Below are 17,759 nucleotides of genomic sequence, written 5' to 3'. Positions count from 1 at the left end.
TCTTTCACCAACCCCACACATTCCCACCCTATATTCTTATCATGATCTGGTGAATCTTAGAAGTGACGAATTAAATAGTTTCCAGGTAAACTTTTTGCCTCCATGAAGGTTTTCTTTTGCTTTTTTTTTTTTTTTTTTTGTCTCCGTAAGTCTTAAAAAAGAAAGCTAAAAGTCACCTAAGCAAACCCTTAAGATGGTGAATCTCGACAGCCTCACTTTAATTTGGGGGGTTATTTCATGCCTAGTTTAACTTTTTAAATTATTTTTAGTATCTCCTTTTCCAGACTTCTTTGGGCTTGGGAAAAAAATGGAATGAAGTTAAATGAACTCAAAGTAAATTGAGTAATCCGAAATGAATTGATGTCAGCAATGATTCTGCAAGCAGCTCTCTCCCACATCACATCTCCTGGGAGTGGTGAGCTCAGCACTGCATTTATTCTGACAGAGGAAAGCACACACACAGACTCTGGCTGGCCCAGACCAGCTGAAAATTCAAGGCAATCACCCTCTCTGGACAACTTTCTGCCTTCCCAGCATTTATGCCCTGAAAAATCCCTGTTTGAGGAAGGACTTTCCTTTAAGTCCTAGCAGGACAAAGTCATACCCTTAACAGTGACAACCTGAATGGCAACTTGGCAGAAGGGCTCCATTTTCCCGGTTTCTCCAGCCCACTGATCCAACCCTCCGAAAGGCCATCCCACGTTAACTCATTTGGAAAAAGATAACCTCCAAGTTGAACATTCAAAAGATGGCAAAGTGGAGGAAGGACTGAGGGGATCAAAGAGGCAAAATCAAAATGCTGAGATCTCATTTATTTTCACCATCAGGGAATTTTTGATTAGCCTCCTTTTTTCTTCCCAGATTTCAAAAAAATAAAAATCCTTAAGTTCTGAGGAGGGACTCTGCAGCAGGAAGAGGAATAAGATCACAGGATGAGAAGAAAAAAGGCTGCACATGTTCTCTCCCCACGTCCTCCCCCCCCCCCCCCCCCCCCCGCCGCCCATCACAGCCCCAACACGCACACACCAGGGCGGGCTTGTACTAGCAGGTGACGCCTCACACCTCCCATTCCCCACCCCTCGCCAGATACAGGTCTTCAGTGACCTTAGAAATTTTCGTTTGATCGGGAGTGTCGTTTTTCAGAGGAAAGCCCGCCCCCGCCCCGCTGCCCTCGTCCACGCCGGGAGAGCGCTTCCATCTGCGCTCGGACAGAACCGCCTCTCTGTGCCGCCCAGCACGTCCCGTCCGAGGGCGCCCGGGCCGGGACACGCCCTCCCGCGCGGGGAGCAGCTTTCCCAGGGGTCTTGGGAGAGGCTCTGGCCTTTCCTAATGAGGGCCGGGAGCCTCCCCTGTGGGCTCGTTCCTGGCAGGCGCTCCCCCTCCCGGCGGGGAACCCCGATTTCCCCACCGCGGAGGGGAGGGACTCGCTTCTGCTCCCGGCACAGCCGCTCAGGCGGCCGGGGCCAGCGCATGCGTGGAGAAGGCCGCGTCCGCTCTGGGCTCCCCGGCTCCCGGGCTCCCGCGGCCGGCGGGCGGCGCATGCGTCAGCGGTGGGGCCGGGGGCAAGCCCGCGGAGAATGGAGCTGCGTGGGTCAGGCTCTCCTCCCGTTTCCTGGCTTCACCTCGGGGACGCTGCACCGTTGGAAGAGAGCCACAGAAAGCTAAAGGCACAGGCTCCTTACAGGGCATCTGCTTCATGCCTCCATTTTACAGATGAGGAAATTGATCCAAAGAAGGGGTGGGAAGTGACCAAAGCTGCATTTCTGAATTCTGGCACCTGGGACCAGATCCAGCTCTTGTTGGCATGGTTTAGGTACTCCTTCAGTGAGCATTTATCAAGCTCTTGGATGCGGTGTACTAAACGTATGTATGGTATGAAAGATAACCACGGATACATCAGAAGCAGTGTAACCATGGGTGCCCCAGACTTGGGCATAGAATGAACAGCCCTGGGTTTGATTTTGATGATTTGCCGGACTACACCATGAGCTGCTTGGCCTTAGTCAAGTGGTTAACCTCTCTGAGCGGTAGTTTCCTGGCCTGCGTAAAGGAGATAAAATAGGACCTACCTGCTGGGTGGCAGAGTTTAAAAGATTTAAGGTGCACATTGCTTAGCACGGCCACTGCGCGGGGAAGGCACTCAAATGAGTGCTCATGCAATATTTTGAGAGGTAGCAGTGGTAGGCACTTAGGCGTTCATGAGACCATGACGATACTCGTTTCCAGACAGAAGTCATGCAGAACAAGAGGGAAGGTACTTTCCCCTGTGCAGCACTCGGGGAGACTCACACAGGGTGACATGACCTGGCATTACAGAGACAAGAGGAAATGGGCTCTGTTTATCTTTCCACCAGCTGCTCCCACCCACCCTCTCCTCTTCCTCTGTTTCCAACTCTCACTGTGACTCATGGTGGCTACAGAGATACATCAGGCCCTCTTATCAGAGTGAAATGCGTTCTGCAAAGGTGGTTTAATTTATGCTTGAAGTCCTATTTTATTACAGGGGCCTCTCTCCTCTTTTTGCAGGCAGGGTAGGCGCAAGAAGGAGCAATCGATTTGAGTGAAGAAGAAGGAACGGTGTTTAAGTACCTAAGGTGTCAGATTGAAGGAGTCTAGGATCAGAGATCATCAGAGTTGAAGATCATCTGAGACAATGCCCTCATGTTAATGAAGGAGCCTTGAAAAACTGTAAAAGGTAAAAAGACATCAAGCTTTAGATTCAAGTTAGAGAGCCCTCATTTTCTGTGTCCTCATAATTCATTCATCCATTCATGCTCACTGCTTTAGGGGTACATTATATACTGCCAGGTACAAGGTTCTGTCTCAGTAAGCAGAGAAAGGGAAAAGGAAAATAGGAACCCAGAAGGATTCCCAGCTTCTCTGTGCAGCTTCATGGATAGTGGTGCCATTTACTGTGATAGTGACTGGAGGAATAGAAGCTCCTCTGAGACGAAGATGGCATGTTTTGAACACATTTTTTTATGTGCATGGGACTTTCAGGGATGACCTCCAGAGTGCAGTTAAGAACATGGGTGCCAAGCCCACCAGAGAGAGGCCTGAAAGTGTCCCCTGGGAAATAGTCAACACAGAGGTCGTCACTGAGGCTGGGGCTGGGCTGAGATGGTCCGGAGAGAGCAGGCCCAATGGGAAGATCATGGGATGGATGAGAAGTGAACCTGACAGATACCAGCTCCTAAGCGTCAAATAGGGGTCCTGAGGAGAGGGCAGAAAAGTGAGAAGAAAACTAGAAAAGAAAATGGCATCAAGCAGTCCAAATGAAGAGGTTCTCTAGGGTGAGGAAGTGATCAGGAGTGGGAAATGCCACAGAGATGCCCAGCACATGAACACTGGAATGTAACCATTGAGTTGGATAATGAGGAAGTCAAGTCATTGATGACTCGTGTGACCCCGGTTTCGGTGGGGTCATGAGAGCAGAAACTGGGTCACAAGGGGTTAGAGGCAAATGGAGTCAGGGAAGAGGAGCAGCAGGGAGAGTGGGTATAGCTCACTGCTTCAGAGGAGTTGGTTGGGCAGAGAAGGGGAAAGGACAACCGGGGAGGCGGGTAAGTTTTTTGTCAGTGTCTTTTTACTATGAGAAACTGAAACATGCTGACAGGGTAAAGTGAGGCAGGACGGGTCAGTAGGGAGAAATAGAATTAGGTCTCAGTACAGCCTCCACAGAAGTGAATGGGAGGAGAAGGTATTCTGTCCCCATGTAACCCAAAGGAAGGATTCCTCTTCCTTCTTTTACTTCTACCATGTGAGAGGAAGCAATGCACTTGAAAGGTTTAGGGATGGACTTGAGGAGCTCTTCAGAACAAGCTTTGTCTGAGTCATGGATCTAGCCATGGCATCAATATGACTGCCAAATGCATTTAATTAACCTCATTTGCATGTGGAGCTGTGCTCAACGCCACCACAAATAATGTGACATAGATCCTATTATTACCAGGTCTATCAGGACTCTGGGTAGCAAGTGACCGAAACCCAACTCTGACTAGCTAAACCAAAAATGGAATCCATTAGTTTGCTAAACTGGGTAGACTGGCTTTAGGTATGGTTAGATTTTAGGTGCTTAAAAGATGTTGTTAGGAATAATAGGGAATAAGACTAAAATTGGAGTTTTATGTATGAGAGGTCTAGAGAGGAAGAGAAGGGGGGGCTTGTGGGGGGACAGAAGCAGCAGAACAAGACAAGAAGGAGGCCCAGGAGGAGCAATAGTATTGAGAAAGTAATGACTAACCCCACAGGCGTAAGAAGACCTTCTCCCCTGTTACCCCCTCCCCCCTAGAATTATGAGAGGGAGACCCTGGGTAGCCTTGCACTGGTCAGGCAGAAGGAGGCCCAGCATGGACTTCCCAACCTATGCTAGGCCCCTTATAGCCTAGACCCTACCCAGATGTAGCAGCAAGTCTGTGACCAGTTTTCCAGAGGTGAGCACTGTAACAAGGGGACTCAGTGATGTGGACTGCCAAGGAAACCCCTAGGTTCAGGACAGTTAGAAAGTCATGGCCAGAAGTCAGAAGCACCTGAGAGAGCAGAGAAGAGGCCAAATCAGCCAGGGAGTACCTTTGGGAGCAGTATCTCAGAATAGAGGATGGACCACCAACTCAACATCCACAGTCATCCACATAGAGGCTGGCAGGCCACCTAGGACAGGAAAAGTGGCCACTGAGATGGGCAGACACCAGGCAGCTATGCTCTAGGACCATACAAGGCCAAGAGTTCCCTTTCTCTCAATACCATGAGGACACAGAAGCCACACACCACCCTATCTCTACCCTTTAGACCCTACAGGGTGATCAAAATATTTAAAAGTCCTTATAGGCTCAGGCATCAACCAGTCTGAATGGAGGTGGTCTGCTGTTCCAGCATTAACCCTTTTGTTGACAGATTGTGAGGAGCTTGGGGAAAAGTCCCAGACGAGGGGCACTGGGGGTTGCTCAGGGAACTCAGGGTGGCACCTGTTTACCAACTGCCCCGGGCATATTTCAGTATTGTATCAATCAGGTCAACCATAATGGTGGGTATAGGTGAATATGAGCCAAACACCATCATCTTTACTGGCGAAGCAGGAGAAGGGCAAGGCCATCTGAGAAACTGAGCATGTTCTCAAAGGGGATATTGAAACTATTGATTGGACCAAGACTTAAACCAGTGTCTCCTCCTACTAACCAGTGCCTCCAGATTGAGGGGGGCAAATGAGAAAAATCACATCTTATTGATATATCCACGTTGCTGTGTGTGCTGGATTTACCATCCATCTGCTGTCCTTTATGTCGGCTTCACTGTCAGGCAGGGGCTCCCAGCGTTAGCAATCCCAAAGGGCAAAGCACGTCTTTCTCAACAGTGCCGGCAACAGGCCCAGGGCATGTGCTCATTGGTCCAGCTTTATTCACGTACCCATCTCTGAACCAATCCCTAGTTGGCCAAGCCCAGGTTACATGACTATTTCTCACCTCAGGGACTGAGAGTGGGGGGAGGCCTGGCTCCTCAAAGAAAATCAGGATGCTCTTAGTAGAAAATGAGGTACCGGTTTTGGGGCAGGCAGGAACATTGAGGCACACACCACTGTTGCCTTCTGGGATTTAACTTTCTAAAACTCAGGGAGAGTGGGGTGTCTCCACAGCATGAAATGAATTGTTACTTGAGCATTTATCCATAAATTGATCCATGTAGATAACTAATATAGAAAAACAATAAATCAAAGCAGAATTTTTCCCCTCTTAAATTTTTTTTAGGATACTGATTAAATTAATTTTTAATAATTGAATTAGAGGAATATAATCAACTAAGTGTCCAGTATGGTTTAAAGCATAGTGCATTTCATAAATCCATTTAGAAAATTGTCTCTTCTCTTGTGAATGTGGAAACAACCGTCTTACTTTTTCCTCTGTGTATTATTTTCTCTTTTTAAAGCAAATCACCTCTCCTAAGTCCTAGAGAAACTAGATAATTCGTTATTGCCTGTAAAAAAAAAGTTTTTTTGTAATAAATAAAAAGCTTAATTATCCAAGAAGAGATAGTAAAGACAGCATCGGGTTTTCTTCACAGACTTTTATTTTCGATATCGTAAAACACTCCACTCCGTAATTTTTTTTTAAGTCGGCTCTAAGTAAAAGGAGATAATTAAGTTTTCAGGAAAGGAAAAATAATCATCAGTTTTACTCTAAAACTTATGCTGTGTCTTTTTGGAAATAGTATTATTCCATAAGGGATATCTTAAAATTCACAATTTAAATTTACATCTCAGAATTGAAAAACTCTCTGGAGGGGCGCCTGGGTGGCTCAGTCAGTTAAGCCTCTGCCTTCGGCTCAGGTCATGATCCTGGGGTCCTGGGATGGAGTCCCACGTCAGACTGCTCAGCGGGAAGCCTGTTTCTCCCTCTCCCTCTCCCTCTGCCTGCCACTCTGCCTACTTGTGATCTCTCTCTATCTCTCTGTCAAATAAATAAATAAAATCTTAAAAAAAAAAGAAAACAACTCTTTGGAAAAAAAGTCATTAATCACACTAAGTAGAAATAAACTCATCATGCCCTGGTGTTTGAGTCACATAATTAATTCAGAAGGGGCTGGCTTTCTCTGCATGTGGAATCCTGGCATTCATTTATTCATCAAGTATTTATCATACCCTTATAGCTCCCCTGCTCTATGCGGGGCACTGGGGATGCAGAGATGAGTCACACAGGCTCATGTCTGGGAAGGAAGGAGACAAGCGAGTAACAGGGAGGTCCACAGAGGTGTGCAGGCATGCTGAGGGCTTGTAGGAGGGAAAGTCGATTGATTTTTCAGCGGAGTGGATGGCTCAGAGGCTAGCTGGAATAATAAGCTGTCTGAAGGCTTTGCATTTCTCACACTGACCAGAGCTGTGCTGGGGAAGTATTTATAGACCTTTTTTTTTGGCCCTGGCTAAGATGGAGGACATTTGGAAATCCTCTTTGGCAGCCCTGAGGCAGCTGGGCTGTGTGTCAGCTAAGAAATGAGAACTCCTGGTCGTCCTAGCACCTCAGTATGTGTGCTCTGGCCTTGCCTGCCTAGGCCATGGGAGTTCCGGTCCCCCATTCAACATATTCAACGTTCCGTCATCATTGAGCCGCCCCCATGGGCTAGACCCTGTTCAAGCGAAGCGGACTACAATCTCAGGTAGCTTACTTCTAGAGGAGGGGAGGGGGACAAATAGTATATCAAAGTGGCGATAAATATACTATAAGGAAAAACAAAGCAAGAATGACAGGACAGGGAATGTTGGGGATATATAATACAAAATAGGGTCTTTAGGAGATTCAGCCTAAATTCAGTTTGCCCAGTTCCCTGGACCCCCAAGAACTGTGGCTGGTTGTACATTAGGAGCCCACCAAAGAAAGTGGCAAGCTGCCTGACCCCAGAATTCTTGAGAAGTGGCCAGCTCAGACTAACACAGGCTGGTATGCGTCCCCACCCTGTCACCAAAGAGTTTCCTCATCTGGCGAATGGATCTGGTATAGCCAGAGCCTGGCAGCTCATGCCTGGGGAAGTGATGGGATATTTATTCTAGAGGTGAGAGGAAGGTTTGTACCTTGATAGTGTCTAGGGGAGAAGGGCCATCCAGCTCCCCAAAAAGAACTTTGGCAAAGAGAAGATAAAAGGTCAAGGGCTGGGCCAAGAGTGCTGGGGCCCAGTCTGGTTGAAGGCCCCCACTCGAAAGGAAGTATCAGTCAGGAAGGGGGCAGACGCCAGGTCATTAGAATGGGCTAGAAGGGACACCCGTGTTGGGGCAAGAACAAGGAGGCACAGACCCCACCATACTGGTTATCAGGCTAGGGGGCAGAATAAGAACTCAGGGTCAGGACCTTTAGGCTGGAGCAGAGAGCTGGCGTAGGGTGGCCAGGTGTGGAGGCCTTGGGAAGAAGTCAAGGGTTTTGTGTTTATCTACTAACACTGGCTTAGGTGGCTCTTGGTTATAGCCAAGTCTTGCTTATTCCGTCATCTGTGTAAGCACCACAGTGCTTTTAACCATGAGCCAGATAACACTGAAATAAATTGTAGTTCTGTTGGGAGGGCAGCTAGGGAGAGAAGGAAGGTGAAGAGGCAAGGAATCTCCAGTATTTTGTGCCTAAAGCATAACTGCAGTAGAAACCAAGTAGGAAGAGACTTAGGCCCCTAGGGAGGATGAAAGTACGTGCAATAAACTGACCAGCACAGCGTGCTCTCCTGTGTAGGCGCCAGGACCAGAACAACTTGTCATGTTGCCACCTTGATCATGGGTTTTGGATCAAAAAGAACATGGGATTTGGACTTTGCTCTGGGGCTTGGCCCTGGTCTCTGCCACCTGTCAGCTGTATGACCTTGGGTAAGTGACCTGATGCTCTGAGCCTTCGTTTCTTCATCTGGGTAGTGGAAGGGGACAAGCTGGAGCCTGTGCTAAGATTCAGTCATGTCTGGCGAGCCAGTGGGAAACCCCACAGGGATCACGCAATCTGCCTTTCTTGAAGAGCTGCAAGGAGCCAAGTCCAGTGAGCTCACCAAGTGGAGAAGTGTCCATGTCGGAGAAAGGAGTAGTTTTGAGAACCCCGTGGTAACAATGGCTGAATCTCTCCCCGGCCCTCCCCATGCTGGATCCATGGGATACCTGGACAGAGCTGTCACTAAAAGCTAACGGGATTACTTACTACATACTCTATAAGACACTGAGATACAGGGTCACTGTGATGAGCACCCCCATAAAGGAGCATAACAGGAGAGAGAATCATTTCCATGGGCAGCTTTGCCAGAGAAGGACGGCAGAGCAGGGAAGGGGCCGTGCCTGGCACCTGGGCACGGATTTGTTAGTGAGTACATGCAAGGTGCCTCCCCCCAGGGACACCCCAAAAGTACAGGGGGCAAGATACTTTGCTGGGATTAAGTCCTAGCTGAGAGATGGTGGGAACAAACACTTGGATTCTTGGTCTTGTGGCTTCATTTGCCCACCACCAGGTGAGAGACTCTTGGTTGAAAGTAAGGATGTTCCCACGCATGAGCCTGGACGTGGCAAGAACACAGTAAATGTCAGATCCAGATCCCCTTCAGAAACCATGTAAGGGACCCAATGGAGCTCTTGGGGGACTGTTCAGGACATGTCCTGGTGAGTTTGGGGATTAAAACAGCATTCCCACGGCAAAGACTGTTAATCAAAAAGTAACCTAGTATGTATGTTCGAGCACTTACTTGGTGCCAGTAAGGTGTACATGCTAAGAGGGAGTTGAATTATCCTTTTCTCATCACTTGGCAGTTTACAAACTACCCTGATATGCATTTTATTCCCATTAGTCTTCACCACAACCTAACAATGTAGGATCCCCATTTACAGATTGGGAGATGGAGTTTCAAAGAAGTCAAGTAATGTCTCCATAATAATCTAGCCAATAAGGGGTGTGACTGGACTCTCTTTCTTTGGAGACCAACAAATGAAAGAATGAGGGGGAAACCCAGCAAACACTGAAACCTGAAGTTCTGATTGCAAGAGCTGGAGAGAAAGACAGGTCTTTGTGGCTGGACATCCGCAAGAGGTCAGCTGGGACTGGAGCTGGATCTAACCAGGGGGTGGAAGGCACTGGGGGGGAAGGGGGATAGGACATGGGAGACAGGATGTAGAAAAGGAGGCAGCATGCACATGGGGGAGGGCAGGCTCCCGGTGCTGGTCCTGGAGCTGCCCCGGCTCATCCCATTTCAGAGACTTTTTAAGGCCTTTCAAAAAGAAACTCCAACTTACTCCCCCAGAGTCTTTGGAAGTCACACCGGAGGCTTTGCCCCTATTGCAGTGTCTGGACCATCCAAATCACCTCTCATGACTTCGGCGACTGCTGGTCTCGGGGTCTGTATCCCTGTCATTTCTAAGTCTTCTTGGAGAATTACTTATGACATTCTAAAAGTATGCAAAGCCACATGTGGAAATGTGCCAATATGAGAATATTAGCCAGAAATTATGCTCATTCCAAATTGCAGAAAAAAACCCAGGAGACAGGAAAAGGAATGAGCCTTTATGGGCCAGACTTTACTGGTACCTTTCATGTTCACGATCCCTTCTAATATTCATTACAGCGTAATGTGGAAGATGAGATCAATTCCATTTGGCAGTGAAGGAAATGGATGTTCAGAGAGGTAAAGTGACTTGGCCAATGTCACACAGCTAATAAGTGGCAAACCTAGGATTTGAATCCAGGTCTGACTTCGGAGTACTATATTTTCCAATATACCACAATGTAGAGCTTGTGGAATTCAGGTGGAACTGAGGGGACCAAGAAACACAGTTTAGTTGACAGTACAATTTTTTACCCTATTTTTTTTTATTAATTCAAGTTTAAAGACCATGCAGTTTCCAAATTACCAGCTTCAGAAAGTTCTTACGTCATTGAGGTACTCAGGATTCAAAGACAGTGCCCTATCAAAAACGGGGCCCACCTTGCACTGGGTAGAGAATGAGGAGGAGATTTTCAGGGAAACCTATCCCATTTCCTCAAACTCTGTGTAGTACAAATGCCAAAGTTTGACACATCCTGACCGCTTTACTTTCCTTGGCAGCTCCAACTCTGATGAAGGAGTAAGAAATATGCCTCCCCCTTGACAGGAAGAATGTGTGAAATGAAGGACCTCAGGTGCTACGCTGGTTTTTGACAGTCCCTCAGAAGAAAGCACTTCCTGCCTGTTCTGTTCAATCCCAGTCCAGGTGAGTCACCACATTTTCAGTCAGGCGAGTATTTTAAGGCATGAGAAATCTAAGCTGGAACCAGCAGAGAAAGCTGAGGGATGGATCATCACCATTAGCTTTGATGATGACTTGTTGTCATGGTGCCAGGAAGATCATCTCCACCGAGAGTCCCACTCCCCGCTGTTTTGCTGGCCTGTTTGACGTGGGAGACTGGTGGCCTCCCTGATGCAGGCATGGGGCATGGCCACGGGCCTGGGCACATGTGTGCTCCTAGAGCGGACACCCCCCCAGCAGGCTCACGTTGGCTATCTGGGTCATGGTTAAAAGGCTGCGCTCACATGGATGGCGAAACTGTGCGCTCTAGATGAGCTGGTGGGGAGCCAGCAGGACCCCTCCCCCACCCCCTGTGACAACGCCTGACGTTTTGGAGCAGACTCCGCAAGGGCCTGAACCACCTCCACCTCTGCCCTCTGGTTCAGCATTTGGCTCTGCAGAATGCCGCCCCCGGCAGCCTCTTCTGCTGGTATCTACACTGCAAAGCTCTGCGCTATCTCTTCTGATGGGGACCAGGCGACTAGCTTTGAGCAGAAATGCAGGTTGTGTCGTAGCCCTGTGGGGTGAACCACACGGTAGGAGCCATCAGGATGAGCTGTGCTCCTTGCTCAGACTTTCCACTGGGCTGCTTCCCTGTCTCCTGCCCTTACCTGGTCTCGAGACTGCAGTGACGATGGGGTGGGGATGGGGAGCAACCTCGCTCTATAGTTTCTCCTGAATCCCCTTAATTAAGCTTTCACATGGATGCAAGAAACAAGCAAGCTCCATCCCCGGGCCCAGTGGTCATCTCCCCCCAGATTCTGACTCAGAGGCGTGGGGCAGGCTTATTTTTATTAAGGGCCCAAGTAATTCGATTGCAGGTGGTCCCAGACCACACTTTGAGAAACACTGGGGCAGAAATAAGTCAGCAAGTGTATGAGATACATCTGGTGTGAGTGGTAATTCATCTAGTTTCTTAAGATAGTATTATAGGCTAAATTGTGACTCCCACCCCCGAATTTGTACATTGAAGTCCTGCCTCCCAGTACCTCAGAATGTGATTGCATTTGGAGATAGGGCCTTTCAAGAGGTAATTAAATGAAAAATAAGGTCACTGGGATGGACCCTGATCCAATATGAGTGGTGTCCTTACAAGGAGAGATTAGGACACAGACACCCACAGAGGAAAGAGCATGAGAGGACACAGTAAGAAGACAGCCATATGCAAACCAAGGAGAGAGGCCTCAGAATTTGGGAGCTTGAGAAAGATAATACAGTGCGTGTATTCCAGCTACATAATATCCTACAGCATTTGCAACAGTATCCTGCAATCAAACACGCTAATATTTCTGTAGGGAAATGTGTATGTTGTATAAATAAAGACCATAAGTAGCGTAATATCGACTCAAGACAGGTTTTGGGGCCAAGTGAATTTATTTCAGGTCAAGTTTTGTTGTCAAATGAGTTATAAATCCCATTTTTGGTATTTGGAGCTTATAGGGTTTTGAAATTGTGGACCCATATTGTCCCTGTCCTACAGATGAAGAAACTGAGGCACAGGGAGATAAAACAACTTATCCACATTCATTAACTCATGGGAGGTGGGGTTGGGCTCCCACCCACATCTGCCTGGCTGTGCCCCTCAGTACTGCCCACCTCTCAGGGCATGCCATGTCTGCAGAATAGTCCACCAGGCTGGCAGCCTCGCTGTGAGGACAAGATACAGTGTAGGTTGAGTTCTGTGTTGGGTGGAATTGTGTTTCCTCCCCAAAGTCATATGTTGAGATCCTAACTCTAGTACCTCAGAATTTAACCTTATGTGGAAATAGGGTCATTGCAGATATAATTAGTTAAATTAAGATGAAGCCATTAAGATGAGCCCTAATTCAATATGACTGGTGTCCTTATTAAAAAAAGAAATTTGGACACAGAGGGGTACTCAGGGAGAATGCCATGTAAATACATAATGCAGAGATCAGGAAGATGTTTCTACAAGCCAAGGTGTGCCCAGGATGGCCAGCAACATGCCAGAAGCTAGGAGAGAAGGGTGGGACGTTCATCTCACTGAGCCTTCGGAAGGAAGTTACACTGCTGATACCTTGCTCTCAAACTTCTGGCCTCCAGAACGTGAGGCAGATTGGTGTTCAGGGCCCCCAGTGTGTGGAACTTTGTCATAACCACCCTAGCAAACGAATATACATTCTTTACACAGGTCCCAGATTTCAAGTGGGAGACCAATAAAGGGTAGCTAACCCAGTTACTACCTTTATTATGGAGGCTGCAGGAGATAAAGCCCGTGAGTGAGATGAGTTCTAAGGCCTCCTCCAAGTTTTGGGTCTAATTTTCTATGTTGACACCATGAGGATAGCCCAGCTCCCCTTGCCACTTGCCCCAATGGTCCGGTTCTTACGGCATTTCTTTGCTTTTTTAAAGGATGGGCTCATGTAAAGGTGGTCCTAAAAGCAAAACAAAACAAAGCAAAGAATGTCTTTTACGCCAATGTGGGTTACGTCTGTGTATGTTAAAAATGAAACCATGTGGGCCCTAATTTCCCTTTGGATGTTCCTACTTGCATCATGAACTCAGTCAGACGTGGGTTTTCTGAATCCCTTACACTTGTGCCTTCAGATCTGCCAAGTTTAACCCACAGTATGTGTTTGGGCTACAAATTCTGCAGGGGAAAGCAGAAAGCTAAGTTAGAGGTGGTTTTCTGTGAGTTAAGAGTGTATCGCTGAAACCCTACGTTGGCCTAGAAATGTGGGTTCTTTGTGTGGCAATGTGTCCCCTCATTGCCATTTTACTGAACAGATAAAAGCTGCTTTAAGAAAGTATAAAAGACTGATGAATGCTTTTTCCATTCGTAGAACAAGGTGTGGTTGGCCCAGTGTAGAGAAGAAGGTAAAAATGCTAAACTGTTTTCTTCAGGCTTTAGTGATGGGATCCCCCATTGTCGAGCTGGTTTGGACCTTTAGACCGCTGCCTTGAAGATGTCTTTTCATCTTTATGGCATGTCAATTTCAGGAAATGATCTGCTGTAGGTGGAGTGTGGCCCCCAACTCCCCATCCATGGAAATAGGACCTTAATGGCGTGAGCATTCAAAGAATGAGCTTCAGGTTTTCTTCTGACATCCATTTGCAGCTGTTTTGCAACTCCCTGTCAGCCCTCAGCCTTTGTCCAGCAGGCTGCTTCCAACGGCTTTCCTCAGCAAGCCCAGGGGCCTCCCTTGTCTCCCTCAGCCCCGGCCCAGAGCCAGAGGTGTGTGAGCATTGGCTTAAGGCTTTCCATCTTTGCTCCTTGTTCCTGGTTCTCCTTCCACCAACTTTAGGAGAAGTAGGCCTTTTCCTATCACAGATGCAGCCCCAGTGGAATTCTGTTAGGATACCAGTATGGTTGCAGGGTGGGAGGTGACACTTTGGGGATTTCATGGTTGGCGACTCTATCCAGTGTTATCAGGAGAGATTTAATTAAGCCAGAGTAACTGCCTAATAGATAGATGCTCCGGAGTAGAGACCACATCTTGTTCATTTGTGAATCCTTAGGGCCTAGCTCCGAGCTTGGCACATGGTAGGTGTTCAATAAAATTATTTGTTGAATGAATGAATCTTGATTTTCTTTCTTTATCAGATAGGTGTCTGACACGTGTTAAGTCCAACAATCATGGCCACAAACAAGGTTAGAGAATGCTTCTGTTACATCATAATAGCTCTCATGGGTCATGTCCAACGAAAAGGTCCTGAGGCCAAGGGGCAGAGGACAGAGGCCCAGGTCTGGCTCCACCATTGTCCTTGAGACCCTAGGATCTCAGCCTCCTTGTGCCTCAGTATCCTCCACTGAAACACAGACATTGTAATATCTGCTCTGCCTGCCTCACTGGATGATTATGAGAACATGACAAGAGAATGGATATGAAAGTTTTCTGAAAATTTCAAAGACCATGCCAAGGATATTATTTTTATTATCATTTCTTTTATTACAGATATTTGTACAGTTGTGTTGCTCATAATTATTTTTGATTTCTTCAGCTTCCTTTCTACATGCTCGTGTTCAAGGATCAAAGTCCGGATTACCTCCTACCCCAGATAAAGGGATACCCATCTTGGTAGTCCAGGGACTGCCAAGAGCCAGCTTGCTTGGAGCTCAATTGTCTGCTGGGTCAGCAAACATTCCCGCATCACAGATGGCAGGTGGCAAGTTAAGTCACTGAAGACTAGTTGACATAGAGTTGCCCCCTGATGCCATTCCCATGCCCAAAGCCACAGGAAACAGAAATAGTAGGGACTTCTCCCCAGAGGACTGTGCTCCTTGACATTACCACTAGCCCATCAGAGAACCCTCAGTCCCCATTCTGTCTAGAATAGGCCAGTGGGGAGGTGACTTGTGGGAAGCAGCCAGCCAGTGGCCAGCAGAGCCCAGGTGGGAAGCCTAGCCTCCAGACTTCATTCCCCCTGCCTCTTGATGGATGGATCGAGGCCCTAGTAGAAAGTGCTGTGCCTCCTCTTGTTTCCTGTTGCTAAGGCAACTGGGTGAACATAAAACAGGAACAGCCCACATGGTCTTGCTGCCTCTACCCACACGGTCATCTCATCCAGAAAGCCACAGTCAGGCGGATCGATTTGGGCCAACCATGTGTTTGGGGGTGAGGAACCCCTGGAGGAGAAACACCTGAGCTGTGTGGCAGTCGATACTCTCTGAACGCTCTTCCCGGGTAGACAAGATGTTGAAGCCAGGAAGTGGTGGGGTGTAGAGAGTGAGGAGTTGAAATGGCTGGAGTGTGCCGGTTGGCAGAATGTGACAAGGGCTGAAATTGTCCTAGGCCTGGGTTCTAGCTGCCTGTCCTTAGTTACAGAATGAGAGAGCAGGGGGCATGACCACTAACCCTCATCTCTGAAATCTGTGCCTCTAGCTTTCCTGCTTTCCCCCAAGAGAGGCCCTTCTGAGCTTTTAGACAAGGGTCTTTCTTAAGGAGCAATGCAATACTGTAGGGATAAGGGCAAGGCCATCTGAGAACCAGGCAGCTCTCAGCACGGGGCCACAGAGCTGGGGGACAGTCACACGAGAGGAGTGCAGGGCAGACCATCCCACAGATATCCACCCAAGGACTCCCTCCAACTTCAAGTTTCAACTCAATGATGACCTTCTCCAAAAGCCTCTTCAAATCCACCCGGACAGGCAATAACACTGTCATCCTCTCTATTCTCCCATATTTTCATCCGCACCTCCCTGTGCACTCAGCACCTGTTTTGACCACGTACTCACCCTTTGAATGACTTTTATTGCACACATACTAATATATGCTCAGTGAAGGAAAAATCAGAAATGCAGATGCCCACAAAGAAGAAAATAAAAACCACTCTTAAACCTGCCACCTGGAGATCATTACTGCTGATGTTTGGGGTGTTACACTGTTCAGGCTCATGTCTTTTTTTTCTGTCTACATTCAGCTCATCAAAAGCCAAGTCCACACCTGGCCCCCTCTGTAGGCTCTCAGCTGCCATGATGCTTCCCATTCAACAGTGGGTGAATAAACAAATGGAGGAGTGGACAGAAGGACGGAGAAAAGGTTCTCCTACCCAACAAAGGAACTAAAAAGGGAAGAGAAGGTCACATGCAGCCCCCTCCCCTCCCCTCCCCTCCACTCCCATCAGAGCGGAATCAATGCCAGGAAGTGAGCGGTGCACAGAGAATGGGCCGGACCTGCACAATGATCATTAGTGGAAAGACAGAGATCTCTGCCGTGTGACTTGGAAATGTCGGCCGTGGCTTAAGGGAAAAGAGGATTCATGGAAATCGCCAAGTCAAGGTCGCCACATGTGTGCAGTATTTTAGGTTCAGCAAGCAATCTGGCAAATTCAAAGCCTCTCGTAAATGACTTCCAAGAAATCTGCTTTTAGCCCCGCCATTGACAGGGGAGCACATCCCTATGACTTGCCCCTCACTGGGTGGAAGATGATCATTGATTTATCTGGAGCAGAAACAGCAGGATTCCACATCACCGCTTAGAAGGCAGCCGGGGCCAAAGCAGAGAATTAACAAATCTTTATTATTAATTCCAATACCACCACACCCCATGGGTCCTGCAGCAAATCACGGGCTCTCTTAACAAGAGTTTCTCTGTGTTTAAGTGGAGCTAATTTTTTTTTTTTTTTTTTTTTTTTTTATGGAGCATGTCCTCATTCTTAACTATGAGGACAACCTCAAAATATTCGTTAATCATGCACAAGCCCAGAACATGCTGGGTGCTGCAGGAGATGCAAAATAAGTAGGACAATCCCTATATTTCCATTCATTCAAGCATCAGACATTGATTGAGACCCTTTGATGCGCCAAACACTGTGCACAGCACTGGGTTTTATAGCACATTGCAGTCATTATCCTGCTTTAAAAGTGCAGAGATGAGCCTCAGGGAGCTTATAGGACTTCCCCAAGTTGCCCACAGCCACACGGTCTGTGAGAGACTTGGGACTAGAATAAAGGGAACGAATCTGACAGTTTATTATTTTTATTATCATTTAAGTGCCACTTAAGGAGCCTTGGAAATGTTAAGCCAAGGGCGCCTGGGTGGCTCAGTTGGTTGGGCGACTGCCTTTGGCTCGGGTCATGGTCCTGGAGTCCCGGGATCGAATCCCACATCGGGCTCCCTGCTCGGCGGGGAGTCTGCTTCTCCCTCTGACCCTCCTCCCTCTCATGCTCTCTGTCTCTCATTCCCTCTCTCGCAAATAAATAAAATCTTAAAAAAAAAAAAAAAGAAAGAAATGTTAAGCCAACATTTGTGTAAGCCTCCCTCTCACTAACCCAGAACCAGCTATAGTTCATGCCAGGGGAGTAGGAAAGAGGTTTGGGCTCATTTCTTCCCCCACCGGTGAGCCTCTGGGGGAGGCTGCAAAACCAAAGGTCAACTGGTCCTTGCTCAGTACTTATTCTCGGTGGTCTGTTGATGCCTGCCTTCCACGCAGTGCCAAGAGATGCAAGGGTGATCACAGGCCCACGACCAAGATGAGCAGGAGGAGAGGAAGTTTTGGTCCCTGACAGTGTTTTGCTTCTGACCTCCATGTTTTTTCCCTC

At 47.8% G+C, this 17,759-nt stretch overlaps 1 long non-coding RNA gene across 3 annotated transcripts; it reads left to right on the top strand.

The window, feature by feature from the left end:
• The first annotated feature begins 1,047 nt into the window (after positions 1-1,047).
• LOC118554659 (uncharacterized) lies at positions 1,048-17,476 on the top strand. Of its 3 annotated transcripts, none has more exons than XR_013446782.1 (4): positions 1,048-1,863; positions 2,527-2,695; positions 10,537-10,681; positions 16,139-17,476. It is a non-coding gene; the product is annotated as an uncharacterized LOC118554659 (long non-coding RNA). The 3 variants fall into 3 exon arrangements; XR_013446778.1 differs by lacking the exon at positions 16,139-17,476 and adding an exon at positions 13,718-14,294; XR_013446775.1 differs by lacking the exon at positions 16,139-17,476 and having other exon boundaries at positions 10,537-14,294.
• Positions 17,477-17,759: the final 283 nt, after the last annotated feature.

This window comes from Halichoerus grypus, chromosome 1 (assembly GCF_964656455.1).
Source record: "Halichoerus grypus chromosome 1, mHalGry1.hap1.1, whole genome shotgun sequence".
In the NCBI taxonomy this organism is placed as follows: domain Eukaryota; kingdom Metazoa; phylum Chordata; class Mammalia; order Carnivora; family Phocidae; genus Halichoerus; species Halichoerus grypus.
The sequence above is the reverse complement of the archived record's forward strand: the minus strand, read 5'-3'. Positions and strand labels throughout refer to the sequence as shown.